Consider the following 17,764-nt stretch of genomic DNA (forward strand, 5'->3'; position numbering starts at 1 on the left):
AGACTAATCTAGAGTACATCTCTACAAAGAAAAGACTAATCTAGAGTACATCTCTACAAAGACAAGACACATCTAGAGTACATCTCTACAAAGAAAAGACTAATCTAGAGTACATCTCTACAAAGAAAAGACTAATCTAGAGTACATCTCTACAAAGAAAAGACAAATCTAGAGTACATCTCTACAAAGAAAAGACTAATCTAGAGTACATCTCTACAAAGAAAAGACTAATCTAGAGTACATCTCTACAAAGACAAGACACATCTAGAGTACATCTCTACAAAGACAAATCTAGAGTACATCTCTACAAAGAAAAGACTAATCTAGAGTACATCTCTACAAAGAAAAGACAAATCTAGAGTACATCTCTACAAAGAAAAGACTAATCTAGAGTACATCTCTACAAAGACAAGACTAATCTAGAGTACATCTCTACAAAGACAAGACACATCTAGAGTACATCTCTACAAAGACTAATCTAGAGTACATCTCTACAAAGACAAATCTAGAGTACATCTCTACAAAGAAAAGACTAATCTAGAGTACATCTCTACAAAGACAAGACTAATCTAGAGTACATCTCTACAAAGACAAGACTAATCTAGAGTACATCTCTACAAAGAAAAGACTAATCTAGAGTACATCTCTACAAAGACAAGACAAATCTAGAGTACATCTCTACAAAGACTAATCTAGAGTACATCTCTACAAAGACTAATCTAGAGTACATCTCTACAAAGACTAATCTAGAGTACATCTCTACAAAGACAAATCTAGAGTACATCTCTACAAAGAAAAGACTAATCTAGAGTACATCTCTACAAAGACTAATCTAGAGTACATCTCTACAAAGACTAATCTAGAGTACATCTCTACAAAGACAAGACTAATCTAGAGTACATCTCTACAAAGACAAGACTAATCTAGAGTACATCTCTACAAAGAAAATGTGTATCTCCTCTTCTCTGGTCTGTTCTCTAGTCTGTTCTCTGGTCTGTTCTCTGGTCTGTTCTCTAGTCTGTTCTCTGGTCTGTTCTCTGGTCTGTTCTCTGGTCTGTTCTCTGGTCTGTTCTCTAGTCTCTGGTCTGGTCTCTGGTCTGTTCTCTAGTCTGTTCTCTAGTCTGTTCTCTGGTCTGTTCTCTAGTCTCTGGTCTGGTCTCTGGTCTGTTCTCTGGTCTCTGGTCTGTTCTCTGGTCTGTTCTCTAGTCTGTTCTCTGGTCTGGTCTCTGGTCTGGTCTCTGGTCTGGTCTCTGGTCTGGTCTCTGGTCTGGTCTCTGGTCTGTTCTCTAGTCTGGTCTCTGGTCTGGTCTCTGGTCTGGTCTCTGGTCTGGTCTCTGGTCTGGTCTCTGGTCTGTTCTCTAGTCTGGTCTCTGGTCTGGTCTCTGGTCTGGTCTCTGGTCTGGTCTCTGGTCTGGTCTCTAGTCTGGTCTCTGGTCTGGTCTCTGGTCTGGTCTCTGGTCTGGTCTCTGGTCTGGTCTCTGGTCTGGTCTCTGGTCTGGTCTCTGGTCTGTTCTCTAGTCTGTTCTCTGGTCTGGTCTCTGGTCTGGTCTCTGGTCTGGTCTCTGGTCTGGTCTCTGGTCTGTTCTCTAGTCTGTTCTCTGGTCTGTTCTCTGGTCTGTTCTCTAGTCTGTTCTCTGGTCTGTTCTCTGGTCTGTTCTCTAGTCTCTGGTCTGTTCTTTGGTCTGTTCTCTAGTCTCTGGTCTGTTCTCTGGTCTGTTCTCTGGTCTGTTCTCTGGTCTGTTCTCTAGTCTGTTCTCTGGTCTGTTCTCTGGTCTGTTCTCTAGTCTCTGGTCTGTTCTCTGGTCTGTTCTCTGGTCTGTTCTCTAGTCTGGTCTCTGGTCTGTTCTCTGGTCTGTTCTCTAGTCTCTGGTCTGTTCTCTGGTCTGTTCTCTGGTCTGTTCTCTAGTCTGTTCTCTAGTCTGTTCTCTGGTCTGTTCTCTGGTCTGTTCTCTAGTCTCTGGTCTGTTCTCTGGTCTGTTCTCTGGTCTGTTCTCTAGTCTGGTCTCTGGTCTGTTCTCTGGTCTGTTCTCTAGTCTGTTCTCTGGTCTGTTCTTTGGTCTGTTCTCTAGTCTCTGGTCTGTTCTCTGGTCTATTACTGGGCTGTTCTCTGGTCTGTTCTCTAGTCTGTTCTCTGGTCTCTGGTCTATTACTGGGCTGTTCTCTGGTCTGTTCTCTGGTCTGTTCTCTGGTCTGTTCTCTAGTCTCTGGTCTGTTCTCTGGTCTATTACTGGGCTGTTCTCTGGTCTGTTCTCTAGTCTGTTCTCTGGTCTCTGGTCTATTCTCTAGACTCTGGTCTGGTCTCTGGTCTGTTCTCTGGTCTGTTCTCTAGTCTGTTCTCTAGTCTGTTCTCTGGTCTGTTCTCTGGTCTGTTCTCTGGTCTGTTCTCTGGTCTGTTCTCTGGTCTGTTCTCTGGTCTCTGGTCTGTTCTCTGGTCTATTACTGGGCTGTTCTCTGGTCTGTTCTCTAGTCTGTTCTCTGGTCTCTGGTCTATTCTCTAGACTCTGGTCTGGTCTCTGGTCTGTTCTCTGGTCTGTTCTCTAGTCTGTTCTCTAGTCTGTTCTCTGGTCTGTTCTCTGGTCTGTTCTCTAGTCTGTTCTCTGGTCTGTTCTCTGGTCTGTTCTCTAGTCTCTGGTCTGTTCTCTGGTCTATTACTGGGCTGTTCTCTGGTCTGTGGTCTATTCTCTAGACTCTGGTCTGGTCTCTGGTCTGTTCTCTGGTCTCTGGTCTGTTCTCTGGTCTGTGGTCTATTCTCTGGTCTCTAGTCTGTTCTCTGGTCTGTTCTCTAGTCTCTGGTCTGTTCTCTGGTCTCTGGTCTGTTCTCTGGTCTGTTCTCTGGTCTCTAGTCTGTTCTCTAGTCTCTGGTCTGTTCTCTGGTCTGTTCTCTGGTCTGTGGTCTGTTCTCTGGTCTCTTGTCTGGTCTCTTGTCTGGTCTCTGGTCTGTTCTCTGGTCTGTTCTCGGATCTGTTCTCGGGTCTGTTCTCTAGTCTCTGTCTGTTCTCTGGTCTCTAGTCTGCAGAGTTGGTCCCAGGTCTCTCGTCTGGTCTGTACAGTAGGTCCCAGGTCTCTTGTCTGGTCTGCACAGTAGGTCCCAGGTTTCTGGTCTGTATAGTAGGTCTCAGGTCTCAGGTCTCTGATCTGGTCTGGTCTGTATAGTAGGTCTCATGTCTCTTGTCTGGTCTGCACAGTAGGTCCCAGGTCTCTGGTCTGGTCTGTACAGTAGGTCCCAGGTCTCTGGTCTGGTCTGTACAGTAGGTCTCAGGTCTCTGGTCTGGTCTGTAAAGTAGGTCCCAGGTCTCTGGTCTGGTCTGTACCGTAGACCCAGATTTCTGGTCTGTATAGTAGGTCCCAGGTCTCTGGTCTGTACAGTAGGTCTCAGGTCTCTGGTCTGGTCTGTAAAGTAGGTCCCAGGTCTCTGGTCTGGTCTGTACAGTAGACCCAGGTTTCTGGTCTGTATAGTAGGTCCCAGGTCTCTGGTCTGGTCTGTACCGTAGACCCAGATTTCTGGTCTGTATAGTAGGTCCCAGGTCTCTGGTCTGTACAGTAGGTCTCAGGTCTCTGGTCTGGTCTGTACAGTAGGTCCCAGTCTCTGGTCTGGTCTGTATAGTAGACCCAGGTCTCTGGTCTGTATAGTAGGTCCCAGGTCTCTTGTCTGGTCTGCACAGTAGGTCCCAGGTCTCTGGTCTGGTCTGTACAGTAGGTCCCAGGTCTCTGGTCTGGTCTGTACAGTAGATCACAGGTCTCTGGTCTAGTCTGTACATTAGGTCCCAGGTCTCTGGTCTGGTCTGTACAGTAGATCACAGGTCTCTGGTCTGGTCTGTACAGTAGGTCCCAGGTCTCTGGTCTGGTCTGTACAGTAGGTCCCAGGTCTCTGGTCTGGTCTGTACAGTAGGTCCCAGGTCTCTGGTCTGTACAATGGGTCCCAGGTCTCTGGTCTGGTCTGTACAGTAGGTCCCAGGTCTCTGGTCTGGTCTGTATAGTAGGTCCTAGGTCTGGTCTGTATAGTAGGTCCCAGGTCTCTGGTCTGGTCTGTACAGTAGGTCCCAGGTCTCTGGTCTGGTCTGTATAGTAGGTCCCAGGTCTCTGGTCTGGTCTATATAGTAGGTCCCAGGTCTCGGGTCTGTATAGTAGGTCCCAGGTCTCTGGTCTGGTCTCTATAGTAGGTCCCAGGTCTCTGGTCTGGTCTGTACAGTAGGTTTCAGGTCTCTGGTCTGGTCTGTAAAGTAGGTCCCAGGTCTCTGGTCTGGTCTGTACAGTAGGTCTCAGGTCTCTGGTCTGGTCTTTACAGTAGGTCCCAGGTTTCTGGTCTGGTCTATACAGTAGGTTTCAGGTCTCTGGTCTGGTCTGTAAAGTAGGTCCCAGGTCTCTGGTCTGGTCTGTACAGTAGGTCTCAGGTCTCTGGTCTGGTCTTTACAGTAGGTCCCAGGTCTCTGGTCTGGTCTTTACAGTAGGTCCCAGGTCTCTAGTCTGGTCTATACAGTAGGTCCCAGGTCCCAGGGGTCTCACAAGGCCCTCTCCTGTCCCACAGAGAATGCAGGTCCCTTGGGTTTCTCCTGCACAACAGAAGGGCATGGAGACACTTCTCCAGGGAACTGTGGAACTGTGGAGTTGTTGAACGAGCCAGAGGACAAAGACAAAAAGCCCTCCCTCCGTCCCACTCTCCCTTCCTGCCTCCCTCCCTCCCTCCTCCTCTGTCTACCTGCCTGCCTCAAGAGAAACAAGACAATTCCCCTGATTGACAATTAGAAACCCAGTTACCAGGGAGCTGTGGAGTTATGGAGGCATGAAGGCCAGCAAGTGTACAAGGCCAGCTACTGAAGCTACTCAGCCTGCCTTGTGTCTGGCCTGGAAGAACAATACCCCTGGATGCAGAAGACAGAGACACATCCAGACCAGACACATCCAGACCAGACACATCCAGACAGACAGACAAAAGAGAAAATATCCCAGAGCCAGCCGTTATATCCAGACCATTAAAACAGTAGAGTCTGACTAACAGGTGCAATTTGAGGTGCCAATATGATGTGTGCAGCTGTTGGTGCCTAGTAGTAAAGACATCCATGCATCCGGCCTCCCTCCCTCCCTCCCTCCCTCCCTCCCTCCCTCTCCCCCTCCCTCCCTCCCTCCCTCCCTCCCTCCCTCCCTCCCTCTCTCCCTCCCTCCCTCTCTCTTTCCCTACCTCCCTCACTACCTCCCTCCCTCCCTCTCTCCCTCTCTCTTTGCCTTGATGACAGCTTTGCACACGCTTGGCATTCTCTCAACCAGCTTCATGAGGTAGTCACCTGGAATGAATTTCAAGTAACAGGTGTGACTTGTTAAAAGTTAATTTGTGGAATTTCTGTCCTTAATGCTTTTGAGCCAATCAGTTGTGATGTGTCAAGGTAGGGTTGGTATACAGATGATAGCCCTATTTAGTAAAAGACCAAGTCCATATTATGGCAAGAACAGCTGAAATACAAAGAGAAACAACAGTCCATCATTACTTTAAGACATGAAGGTCAGTCAGTGCAGAACATTTCAAGAACTTTGAAAATTTCTTCAAATGAGGTCGCAGAAAAACATGACATAAAGTTAATTTCTTTGCCACATTTTTTTGGGCAGTTTTCCTTTAGTGCCCTATAACCAACCGGATGCATGTTTTGGATCATCGGAATTCTTTACAGACATCCTTCTTTTCAATCTGTCACTTAGGTTAGTATTGTGGAGCACTACAATGTTGTTGATCCATTCTCAGTTTTCTCCAATCACAGCCATTCATAAAAAAAAAAGCCATCCCTTATTTATCAGATTGGTCCTTCGAGCCAGAATATTTACTATTGCACAATCCATCACGGTGTATTTATGAGATCAATATAACAATCGTTTGCCACTTATGCAAAAATGGGACTAACAATAAAGGGAGTGTATATCAAGACCAGTCTGGTTAGGATCTCTGATTTACTGGTTGTGTAATCTCATCACCTCGATCATGCTATGCATCCAAACGTGAAATTGTATAGGAAAGCATAGCTCTGCAAATGTGCGAATGGAATATTTTGACATGGTAATGACGTCTGAGTACAGTGTCCAAAATGGCATCCTACTGCCTACAAAAGTAGGACACTACATAGAAAATAGAGTGACATTTGGGACACAGCCTAAGGGTGAATCCCACTTGAATAGGAGTCGGGAATGGATCGGATTGTCTGCATTATTCTTTTTTTACGGAAGCCTATTCACACCTTGGCAAATCAAATTGGTCTCTCCAGTGACAGCTTTAATCGCCGCTCTGATTAAATTTAGACAATAATCGAGAAATACAATCTGTGGCTGCACATAGAAAAAAAGTATTTAGAAAGGAAATTGTATTCCGTCAGAATCACTTTCACAGTAACAGCTCACAGAGAACCATCGATAACGTACAAATGTTCCACATTTATGAGGTTAGTTGATTGGAATCCAACAGACTTGATAAAACTCAACAAGTGTATCAGATCTCACAGAACAAACGCATTAGCATCTATTGATAGAATGGTCCTCGCAGATTCTTACAACTAGAACCTATGAACATGAAACACTCAACATGAAACATTCAACATGAAACACTCAACATGAAACATTCAACATGAACATCGACATTCAACATGAAACATTCAACATGAAACATTCAACATGAAACATTCAACATGAAACACTCAACATGAAACATGAAACATGAAACACTCAACATGAAACATTCAACATGAAACATTCAACATGAAACACTCAACATGAAACATTCAACATGAACATCGACATTCAACATGAAACATTCAACATGAAACATTCAACATGAAACACTCAACATGAAACATTCAACATGAAACATTCAACATGAAACACTCAACATGAAACATTCAACATGAAACATTCAACATGAAACACTCAACATGAAACATTCAACATGAAACATTCAACATGAAACATTCAACATGAACATTCAACATGAACATCGACATTCAACATGAAACATTCAACATGAAACATTCAACATGAAACATTCAACATGAAACACTCAACATGAAACATTCAACATGAAACACTCAACATGAAACACTCAACATGAAACATTCACCATGAAACATTCAACATGAAACACTCAACATGAAACATTCAACATGAACATCGACATTCAACATGAAACATTCAACATGAAACATTCAACATGAAACATTCAACATGAAACACTCAACATGAAACATTCAACATGAAACACTCAACATGAAACACTCAACATGAAACACTCAACATGAAACACTCAACATGAAACATTCAACATGAAACATTCAACATGAAACACTCAACATGAAACACTCAACATGAAACACTCAACATGAAACATTCAACATGAACATCGACATTCAACACTCAAAAAATAAATATTCAACATCAATATCAAAAATGAACGTCAACATGTAACATGAACATTCAACATTAAACAGCCTACCATTACACAGGGATGGTAGATTCTGATTTTAGTACACAGGGAGGGTAGATTCTGATTCTAGTACACAGGGATGGTAGATTCTGATTCTAGTACACAGGGAGGGTAGATTCTGATTCTAGTACACAGGGAGGGTAGATTCTGATTCTAGTACACAGGGATGGTAGATTCTGATTCTAGTACACAGGGAGGGTAGATTCTGATTATTGTACACAGGGAGGGTAGATTCTGAGTCTAGTACACAGGGAGGGTAGATTCTGATTCTAGTACACAGGGATGGTAGATTCTGATTCTAGTACACAGGGAGGGTAGATTCTGATTCTAGTACACAGGGAGGGTAGATTCTGATTCTAGTACACAGGGAGGGTAGATTCTGATTCTAGTACACAGGGAGGGTAGATTCTGATTCTAGTACACAGGGAGGGTAGATTCTGATTATTGTACACAGGGAGGGTAGATTCTGATTCTAGTACACAGGGAGGGTAGATTCTGATTCTAGTACACGGGGATGGTAGATTCTGATTCTAGTACACAGGGAGGGTAGATTCTGATTCTAGTTCACAGGGAGGGTAGATTCTGATTCTAGTACACAGGGAGGGTAGATTCTGATTCTAGTACACAGGGAGGGTAGATTCTGATTCTGACAAGATAGTAGCTACTACAACAATTGGATATCATGAAATTGGGGAGAAAAAGGGGTCAAATTCAGAGAAAAAGAACACAAGCACACACACACACACACACTGGCATCTTGTGTGTTTGTTTTTAGGTATGTGTGCACGTGTGTGTGTGTGTGTGTGTGAAAGAGACATAGCCTAGATGTCTATACCATCCGTACTCATGTGTGAGAGTGTTTGCCAGCATTTTAACCTGCCTGTCAGTCTGTTTATACCTTGACACCCCGGTCTACCAGGGAAGTGTCCCAAATGACACCCTATTCCCTATATAGTGCCCTACTTTTGACCAGAGCCCTATGGACCCTGGTCAAAATTAGTGGACTGTATAGGGAATAGATTGCAACTTGGGATGTACTAAGAGATATTAACCTTGTCTATTTAGTATCAGAGAATTAAGAAAATGTTTGAAGAGTTGCCAGGGTACCCAGAATCCTTCCAGGGTGCATTGCCATGTTGGACTGAAGAATTCCTCACCATTATACGAGCAGAACGAACAAGTGGCGCCAAGCTGGGAAAGGGAGGCCTATGGAAACTACAATAACCACTGTATACCATACAGAGATAGCTGGGAGGGGAGGCCTATGGAAACTACAATAACCACTGTACACCATACAGAGATAGCTGGGGAGGGAAGGCCTATGGAAACTACAATAACCACTGTACACCATGCAGAGATAGCTGGGAGGGGAGGCCTATGGAAACTACAATAACCACTGTACACCATGCAGAGATAGCTGGGAGGGGAGGCCTATGGAAACTACAATAACCACTGTACACCATGCAGAGATAGCTGGGAGGGGAGGCCTATGGAAACTACAATAACCACTGTACACCATGCAGAGATAGCTGGGAGGGGAGGCCTATGGAAACTACAATAACCACTGTACACCATGCAGAGATAGCTGGGAGGGGAGGCCTATGGAAACTACAATAACCACTGTACACCATGCAGAGCTAGCTGGGAGGGGAGGCCTATGGAAACTACAATAACTACTGTACACCATGCAGAGATAGCTGGGAGGGGAGGCCTATGGAAACTACAATAACCACTGTACACCATGCAGAGCTAGCTGGGAGGGGACAAAAACAACAACACAGAGTTACACATGGGATAAACAAATGTACAGTCAATAACAGAATAGAAAAATCTACATACAGTGTGGACTATAAACAAATACTACAGCTAGTAGTATAGTACAGTTCACAAATATTGATAATGATAATGACATGTGGCCTACAGGGAGGAGGTGAGGGCCCTGGGAGTGTGGTGCCAGAAGAATAACCTCTCCCTCAATGTCGACAAAACGAAGGAGCTGATCGTGGACTCAGCAGAGGGAGCACGACCCCTTATCCACATCGACGGGAACCGCAGTGGAGCAGATGGAAAGTTTCAAGTTACTCGGCGTACACATCACCGACGATCTGAAATGATCCACCCACACAGACAGTGTGGTGAAGACGGCGCAACAACGCCTCTTCAACCTCAGGAGACCGGGGGCAAACTAAGTGCCCTCCAGGACACCTACACCACCCGATGTCACAGGAAGGCCAAAGAGATCATCAAGGACAACAACCACCCGAGCCACTGCCTGCTCACCCCGCTACCATCCAGAAGGCGAGGTCAGAACAGGTGCATCAAAGCTGGGACCGAGAGACTGAAAACAGCTTCTATCTCAAGGCCATCAGACTGTTAAATAGCCATCACTAGCAGGCCTCCACCCGGTTACTCAACCCTGCACCTTAGAGGCTACTGACCTATATACATAGACATGGAATCACTGGCCACTTTAATAATGTTACATACTGCTTTACTCATCTCATATGTATATACTGTATTCTATTCTACTGTATTTTAGTCAATGCCACTCCTACATCGCTCGATCTAACATTTATATATTTCTGAATTCCATTATTTTACTTTCAGATTTGTTTGTATTGTTGTGAATTGTTAGATATTACTACACTGTTGGAGCTAGAAACACAAGCATTTCACTACACCTGCAATAACATCTGCTAAACGTGTATGTGACCAATAAAATGTGATTTGATTTGGGATATCATGGGCTGTAAACCAATACTACAGTTAATAGTATAGTTTACAAACATTGATCCTTATAATGACATGTGGATATCATGGACTGTCAGTCTTTGCTTCCATAGATCTGTCTATGACTTTAAGATTGGTTACATTTTCACAGCCCCGTCTCTCAGCTTTATACCGAATCCAGTGGCAGGGATGCAGTTGGGCTAAAACACAGACTCAGAATTGTGACTTTAAAGTCAAATAGCTCTGAGACATCAAATAGCCTGACATCTCGGTGTCACCTGTTGGAAGGCTGTTTTACCTGAGAGCTGTTTTACCTGAGAGCTGTTTAACCTGAGAGCTGGTTTACCTAAGAGCTGGTTTACCTGAGAGCTGTTTTACCTGAGAGCTGTTTTACCTGAGAGCTGTTTTACCTGAGAGCTGTTTTACCTGAGAGCTGGTTTACCTAAGAGCTGGTTTACCTGAGAGCTGTTTTACCTGAGAGCTGTTTTACCTGAGAGCTGTTTTACCCGAGTGCTGGTTTACCTGAGAGCTGTTTTACCTGAGAGCTGTTTTACCTGAGAGCTGTTTTACCTGAGAGCTGTTTTACCTGAGAGCTGGTTTACCTAAGAGCTGGTTTACCTGAGAGCTGTTTTACCTGAGAGCTGTTTTACCTGAGAGCTGTTTTACCTGAGAGCTGTTTTACCTGAGAGCTGTTTTACCTGAGAGCTGGTTTACCTAAGAGCTGGTTTACCTGAGAGCTGTTTTACCTGAGAGCTGTTTTACCTGAGAGCTGTTTTACCTGAGAGCTGTTTTACCTGAGAGCTGGTTTACCTAAGAGCTGGTTTACCTGAGAGCTGTTTTACCTGAGAGCTGTTTTACCTGAGAGCTGTTTTACCTGAGAGCTGGTTTACCTGAGAGCTGTTTTACCTGAGAGCTGTTTTACCTGAGAGCTTGTTTACCTGAGAGCTGTTTTACCTGAGAGCTGTTTTACCTGAGAGCTGGTTTACCTGAGAGCTGGTTTACCTAAGAGCTGGTTTACCTGAGAGCTGGTTTACCTGAGAGCTGTTTTACCTAAGAGCTGGTTTACCTGAGAGCTGGTTTACCTAAGAGCTGGTTTACCTGAGAGCTGTTTTACCTGAAAGCTGGTTTACCTAAGAGTTGGTTTACCTGAGAGCTGGTTTACCTGAGAGTTGTTTTGCTTTTACTGTGAGAAAATCCAGACTTCCAATCTTTCAAAACACACACACACACACACACACACAAACACACACACACACACACACACACACACACACACACACACACACACACACACACACACACACACACACACACACACACACACACACACACACACACACACACACACACACACACACACACACACAAAAACACACACACAAAAACACACACACACACACACAAACAAACACAATATTAGACTTCATTATTTCCGGCTCCTCTGTTGCGTCTAATGATTCCACAGCAAGGGGCCCTTGCTGTCTTCCAGACAGTGTACAAACAGCTTAGACCACAGTAGAATAAACAGCTAATAGAATCACTCACATCTGATGTTAATCCCCTTTTTAGGGGAGGCACTGATCTGGAACCTGCGGTACTGTAACAGGGAGATGAAATGAGTGACAGACATTGATGGAGATCCAGTCTCTCATTTGGTTCATTGATAGAGATCCAGTCTCTCATTCGGTTCATTGATAGAGATCCAGTCTCTCATTCAGTTCATTGATGGAGATCCAGTCTCTCATTTGGTTCATTGATAGAGATCCAGTCTCTCATTTGGTTCATTGATAGAGATCCAGTCTCTCATTCGGTTCATTGATAGAGATCCAGTCTCTCATTTGGTTCATTGATAGAGATCCAGTCTCTCATTTGGTTCATTGATAGAGATCCAGTCTCTCATTCGGTTCATTGATAGAGATCCAGTCTCTCATTCAGTTCATTGATGGAGATCCAGTCTCTCATTCAGTTCATTGATAGAGATCCAGTCTCTCATTCGGTTCATTCACATATTTGTGTAACACGATTTTTTATTTGATTGTGATAATTGATTCTTGGAAAATAGATTAATAAAGGATCGATTATGGAATAATGAAAATAAATGAACAGAGAATTAGTATTGTCACGCCCTGACCTTAAAGAGCCTTTTTATGTCTCTATTTGGTTTGGTCAGGGTGTGATTTGGGTGGGCATTCTATGTTCTGATTTCTCTGATTGGGAATCATACTTAGGCAGCCTTTTTCCCTTTTGTTATTGTGGGAAGCTGTCTTTGTTAGTGGCACTGTAAGCTTCAAGGTCGTTTCTTAGTTTTCTTGTTTTGTTGGCGACATTTATATAAATAAAAGAAAATGTACGCTCACCACGCTGCGCTTTGGTCCACTTCTTCAGACGATCGTGACAACGCTCACCACGCTGCGCTTTGGTCCACTTCTTCAGACGATCGTGACAACGCTCACCACGCTGCGCTTTGGTCCACTTCTTCAGACGATCGTGACAACGCTCACCACGCTGCGCTTTGGTCCACTTCTTCAGACGATCGTGACAACGCTCACCACGCTGCGCTTTGGTCCACTTCTTCAGACGATCGTGACAACGCTCACCACGCTGCGCTTTGGTCCACTTCTTCAGACGATCGTGACAAGTATATAGGAGTGTCAAACAGTGTGGTGAGAGCCAGGCTCAGAGAGGGGTCTGTCTGTCTGTCTGGTGAGAGCCAGGCTCAGAGAGGGGTCTGTCTGTCTGTCTGGTGAGAGCCAGGCTCAGAGAGGGGTCTGTCTGTCTGTCTGGTGAGAGCCAGGCTCGGAGAGGGGTCTGTCTTTCTGTCTGGTGAGAGCCAGGCTCGGAGAGAGGTCTGTCTGTCTGTCTGGTGAGAGCCAGGCTCAGAGAGGGGTCGGTCTGTCTGGTGTGGTGAGAGCCAGGCTCAGAGAGGGGTCGGTCTGTCTGGTGAGAGCCAGGCTCAGATATGGGTCTGTCTGGTGAGAGCCAGGCTCAGAGAGGGGTCTGTCTGTCTGTCTGGTGAGAGCCAGGCTCAGATATGGGTCTGTCTGTCTGTCTGGTGAGAGCCAGGCTCAGAGAGGGGTCGGTCTGTCTGGTGTGGTGAGAGCCAGGCTCAGAGAGGGGTCTGTCTGTCTGTCTGGTGAGAGCCAGGCTCAGAGAGGGGTCGGTCTGTCTGGTGTGGTGAGAGCCAGGCTCAGAGAGGGGTCTGTCTGTCTGTCTGTCTGGTGAGAGCCAGGCTCAGAGAGGGGTCGGTCTGTCTGGTGAGAGCCAGGCTCAGAGAGGGGTCTGTCTGTCTGGTGAGAGCCAGGCTCAGAGAGGGGTCTGTCTGGTGAGAGCCAGGCTCAGAGAGGGGTCTGTCTGGTGAGAGCCAGGCTCAGAGAGGGGTCTGTCTGGTGAGAGCCAGGCTCAGAGAGGGGTCTGTCTGGTGTGGTGACAGCCAGGCTCAGAGAAGGGTCCACTTCTTCTTTGCACTTTGTGAACACTCAAGAATAAGTGCTAAATGGCTGATATTTTGTTATTGACAGTTAGATTGCACTCTGACAATATTGATGCTACTAACAATCATAATATTCTCCTATTTTTTCCGATTCCAGGTGCAAAGATAACAACACAGAACTTAACAAACTCCCAGTCTCTATAGCAACAGGTTATTTCCCACAGCCAGATCTATGGCTCTGTTTATACCTCTCAGCCCTATAGTTAGCTCAACAACATTTGTGATGAGATTTAAGGCTACCATTGATGCCACAATTGTACTCATTGTCACTGTCTGCATTCTAATTTCTAATATGCCTCCAACCTTCAAATTGTATTTTTGTTGCTGTAGCAATAAATGAATTCCTTCCTCCAGCCTGCCTCGAAGCAACCACTCTGTTTCTTCCTATCTCAGTGCCTTGGAATGGACTGTCCAATCGCTCACCAGCCAGACCGTCTCCTCAGTCAATCGTTTGATTAATTACATCTAGACCTGGGGTTTAATTCAATGATGATGTATTGGAGTGTAGCAGAAGGTTTACAGTTTATATACCTGGCTCAATACAAACATACATTACTATCTATCTATTCGGAGGCCTGGCTCAATACAAACATACATTACTATCTATATTCTGAGGCCTGGTGGCCAGTGGCCTAGTGGTTAGAACGTTGGACTAGTAACCGAAAGGTTGCAGATCGAATCCCCGAGCTGACAAGGTAAAAATCTGTCGTTCTGCCCCTGAACAAGGCAGTTAATAACCCACTGTTCCTAGGCCGTCATTGAAAAGAAGAATTTGTTCTTAACTGACTTGCCTACATAAAAAAAAAATATTTATATAGAGATATATATATAAAATAAAAAGGCCTGGCTCAATACAAACATATATTAATATCTATTCTGAGGTAAATAAGTGCTGGTCTATCAGACAAACATTGACTATACAATCACTTTTATGTGTGTTTGTTTTACGCACCTCTCTCTTATACTATAAAGATAAACTATAGAGATAGGAGTGCTTCCTTATCTCAACTATTTCACCCAGTTTCCAATACTCTGCTAGTTGGGTGGTCCCAGAAGAAGAGTTGATAGAGTAGAAAGTGTTTAACCTAAAGTTGCTGTCAAAAAGAGTGGCTTTTTGCCTACGTATGCTATCAGACTGCAGTACCATTATTCACCACTAGGTTCGCAGGTCTGCCAATATATGCCACCAGTATTACCATTGTTCACCACAAGGTTTGCAGGTCTGCCAACATATGCCACCAGTATTACCATTGTTCACCACTAGGTTTGCAGGTCTGCAAGCCAATATACCCTGCATTACCATTGTTCACCACTAGGTCTGCAAGCCAATATACCCTGCATTACCATTGTTCACCAATAGGTCTGCAAGCCAATATACCCTGCATTACCATTGTTCACCACTAGGTCTGCAAGCCAATATACCCTGCATTAACATTGTTCACCACTAGGTTTGCAGGTCTGCAAGCCAATATACCCTGCATTAACATTGTTCACCACTAGGTTTGCAGGTCTGCCAGCCAATGTCTCCTGGTTGCACCTGCCTACTGATCCAGGCCAGGCTCATATATTATGTTTCATTGTAATGGTTAGGACAGGGGATAGCGGTAATCTAATTCCATCTTTCTGGCTGAAGGCAACAACATCTACCTAGCGCTAGGGCTTCCTGCATCCATCATCCAGTCAGAGAGAGTAAAGATAACATTGTATTCTATGTTACTGTCTCTATGCCCAGTCAGAGAGAGTAAAGATAACATTGTATTCTATGTTACTGTCTCTATGTTCAGTCAGAGAGAGTAAAGATAACATTGTATTCTATGTTACTGTCTCTATGCCCAGTCAGAGAGAGTAAAGATAACATTGTATTCTATGTTACTGTCTCTATGCTCAGTCAGAGAGAGTAAAGATAACATTGTATTCTATGTTACTGTCTCTATGCTCAGTCAGAGAGAGTAAAGATAACATTGTATGCTATGCAGTATGTTACTGTCTCTATGCCCAGTCAGGGAGAGTAAAGATAACATTGTATTCAATGTTACTGTCTCTATGCTCAGTCAGAGAGAGTAAAGATAACATTGTATTCTATGCAGTATGTTACTGTCTCTATGCCCAGTCAGGGAGAGTAAAGATAACATTGTATTCTATGTTACTGTCTCTATGCCCAGTCAGAGAGAGTAAAGATAACATTGTATTCTATGTTACTGTCTCTATGTTCAGTCAGAGAGAGTAAAGATCACATTGTATTCTATGTTACTGTCTCTATGTTCAGTCAGAGAGAGTAAAGATAACATTGTATTCTATGTTACTGTCTCTATGCTCAGTCAGAGAGAGTAAAGATAACATTGTATTCTATGCAGTATGTTACTGTCTCTATGCCCAGTCAGGGAGAGTAAAGATAACATTGTATTCTATGTTACTGTCTCTATGCCCAGTCAGAGAGAGTAAAGATAACATTGTATTCTATGTTACTGTCTCTATGCTCAGTCAGAGAGAGTAAAGATAACATTGTATTCTATGCAGTATGTTACTGTCTCTATGCCCAGTCAGGGAGAGTAAAGATAACATTGTATTCTATGTTACTGTCTCTATGCCCAGTCAGAGAGAGTAAAGATAACATTGTATTCTATGTTACTGTCTCTATGCCCAGTCAGAGAGAGTAAAGATAACATTGTATTCTATGTTACTGTCTCTATGCCCAGTCAGAGAGAGTAAAGATAACATTGTATTCTATGTTACTGTCTCTATGTTCAGTCAGAGAGAGTAAAGATAACATTGTATTCTATGTTACTGTCTCTATGCTCAGTCAGAGAGAGTAAAGATAACATTGTATTCTATGTTACTGTCTCTATGCCCAGTCAGAGAGAGTAAAGATAACATTGTATTCTATGTTACTGTCTCTATGTTCAGTCAGAGAGAGTAAAGATAACATTGTATTCTATGTTACTGTCTCTATGCTCAGTCAGAGAGAGTAAAGATAACATTGTATTCTATGCAGTATGTTACTGTCTCTATGCTCAGTCAGAGAGAGTAAAGATAACATTGTATTCTATGTTACTGTCTCTATGCCCAGTCAGAGAGAGTAAAGATAACATTGTATTCTATGTTACTGTCTCTATGCCCAGTCAGAGAGAGTAAAGATAACATTGTATTCTATGTTACTGTCTCTATGCTCAGTCAGAGAGAGTAAAGATAACATTGTATTCTATGCAGTATGTTACTGTCTCTATGCCCAGTCAGGGAGAGTAAACATAACATTGTATTCTATGTTACTGTCTCTATGCTCAGTCAGAGAGAGTAAAGATAACATTGTATTCTATGTTACTGTCTCTATATTCAGTCAGAGATGGTAAAGATAATATTGTATGCTATGTTACTGTCTCTATATTCAGTCAGAGATGGTAAAGATAATATTGTATTCTATGTTACTGTCTCTATGCTCAGTCAGAGAGAGTAAAGATAACATTGTATTCTATGTTACTGTCTCTATGCCCAGTCAGAGAGAGTAAAGATAACATTGTATTCTATGTTACTGTCTCTATGCCCAGTCAGAGAGAGTAAAGATAACATTGTATGCTATGCAGTATGCTACTGTCTCTAGGCTCAGATGTTACTGAGGTAGATGGAATGTATTTATCCTGTGTGTCCTGTGATGGTGGATATGATTTGCTTTGCCTCTATCTGCTTTTTAAATTCACATTAACCACAATAGGAAACAGATCTGGGACCAGGCTAGAATCACATCGAGCTCTCTGGGAATATAGAGGCTGTAAACACTGTAACGACCCCTTGCCTTGGAAGTCTCCCCCAAGCAGGTTAACCCTATTGAAGCAGTGGTTATTAAATTAGCCAATGGGCTGGCAGATTTGATACCTTCAATGAGTGACGTACTTCCTCCGATCGTTACATTGTTGTCAGAAGTGGAACGGAGGCCGTGAGTAAACATTGTTGTCAGAAGTGGAACGGAGGCCGTGAGTAAACATTGTTGTCAGAAGTGGAACGGAGGCCGTGAGTAAACATTGTTGTCAGAAGTGGAACGGAGGCCGTGAGTAAACATTGTTGTCAGAAGTGGAACGGAGGCCGTGAGTAAACATTGT

The 17,764-nt window shown here is 43.8% G+C and overlaps 1 protein-coding gene across 1 annotated transcript in view; it reads right to left on the reverse strand.

Moving 5' to 3' along the window:
- Positions 1 to 17,764, reverse strand: part of LOC110532802 (voltage-gated potassium channel KCNC1) — a 54,845-nt gene that overhangs the window by 30,577 nt on the left and 6,504 nt on the right. The gene's annotated exons all lie outside the window — the stretch shown is intronic.

The sequence above is a fragment of the Oncorhynchus mykiss genome, chromosome 9 (genome assembly GCF_057628025.1).
Source record: "Oncorhynchus mykiss isolate SJ-2025 chromosome 9, ASM5762802v1, whole genome shotgun sequence".
Lineage (NCBI taxonomy): Eukaryota > Metazoa > Chordata > Actinopteri > Salmoniformes > Salmonidae > Oncorhynchus > Oncorhynchus mykiss.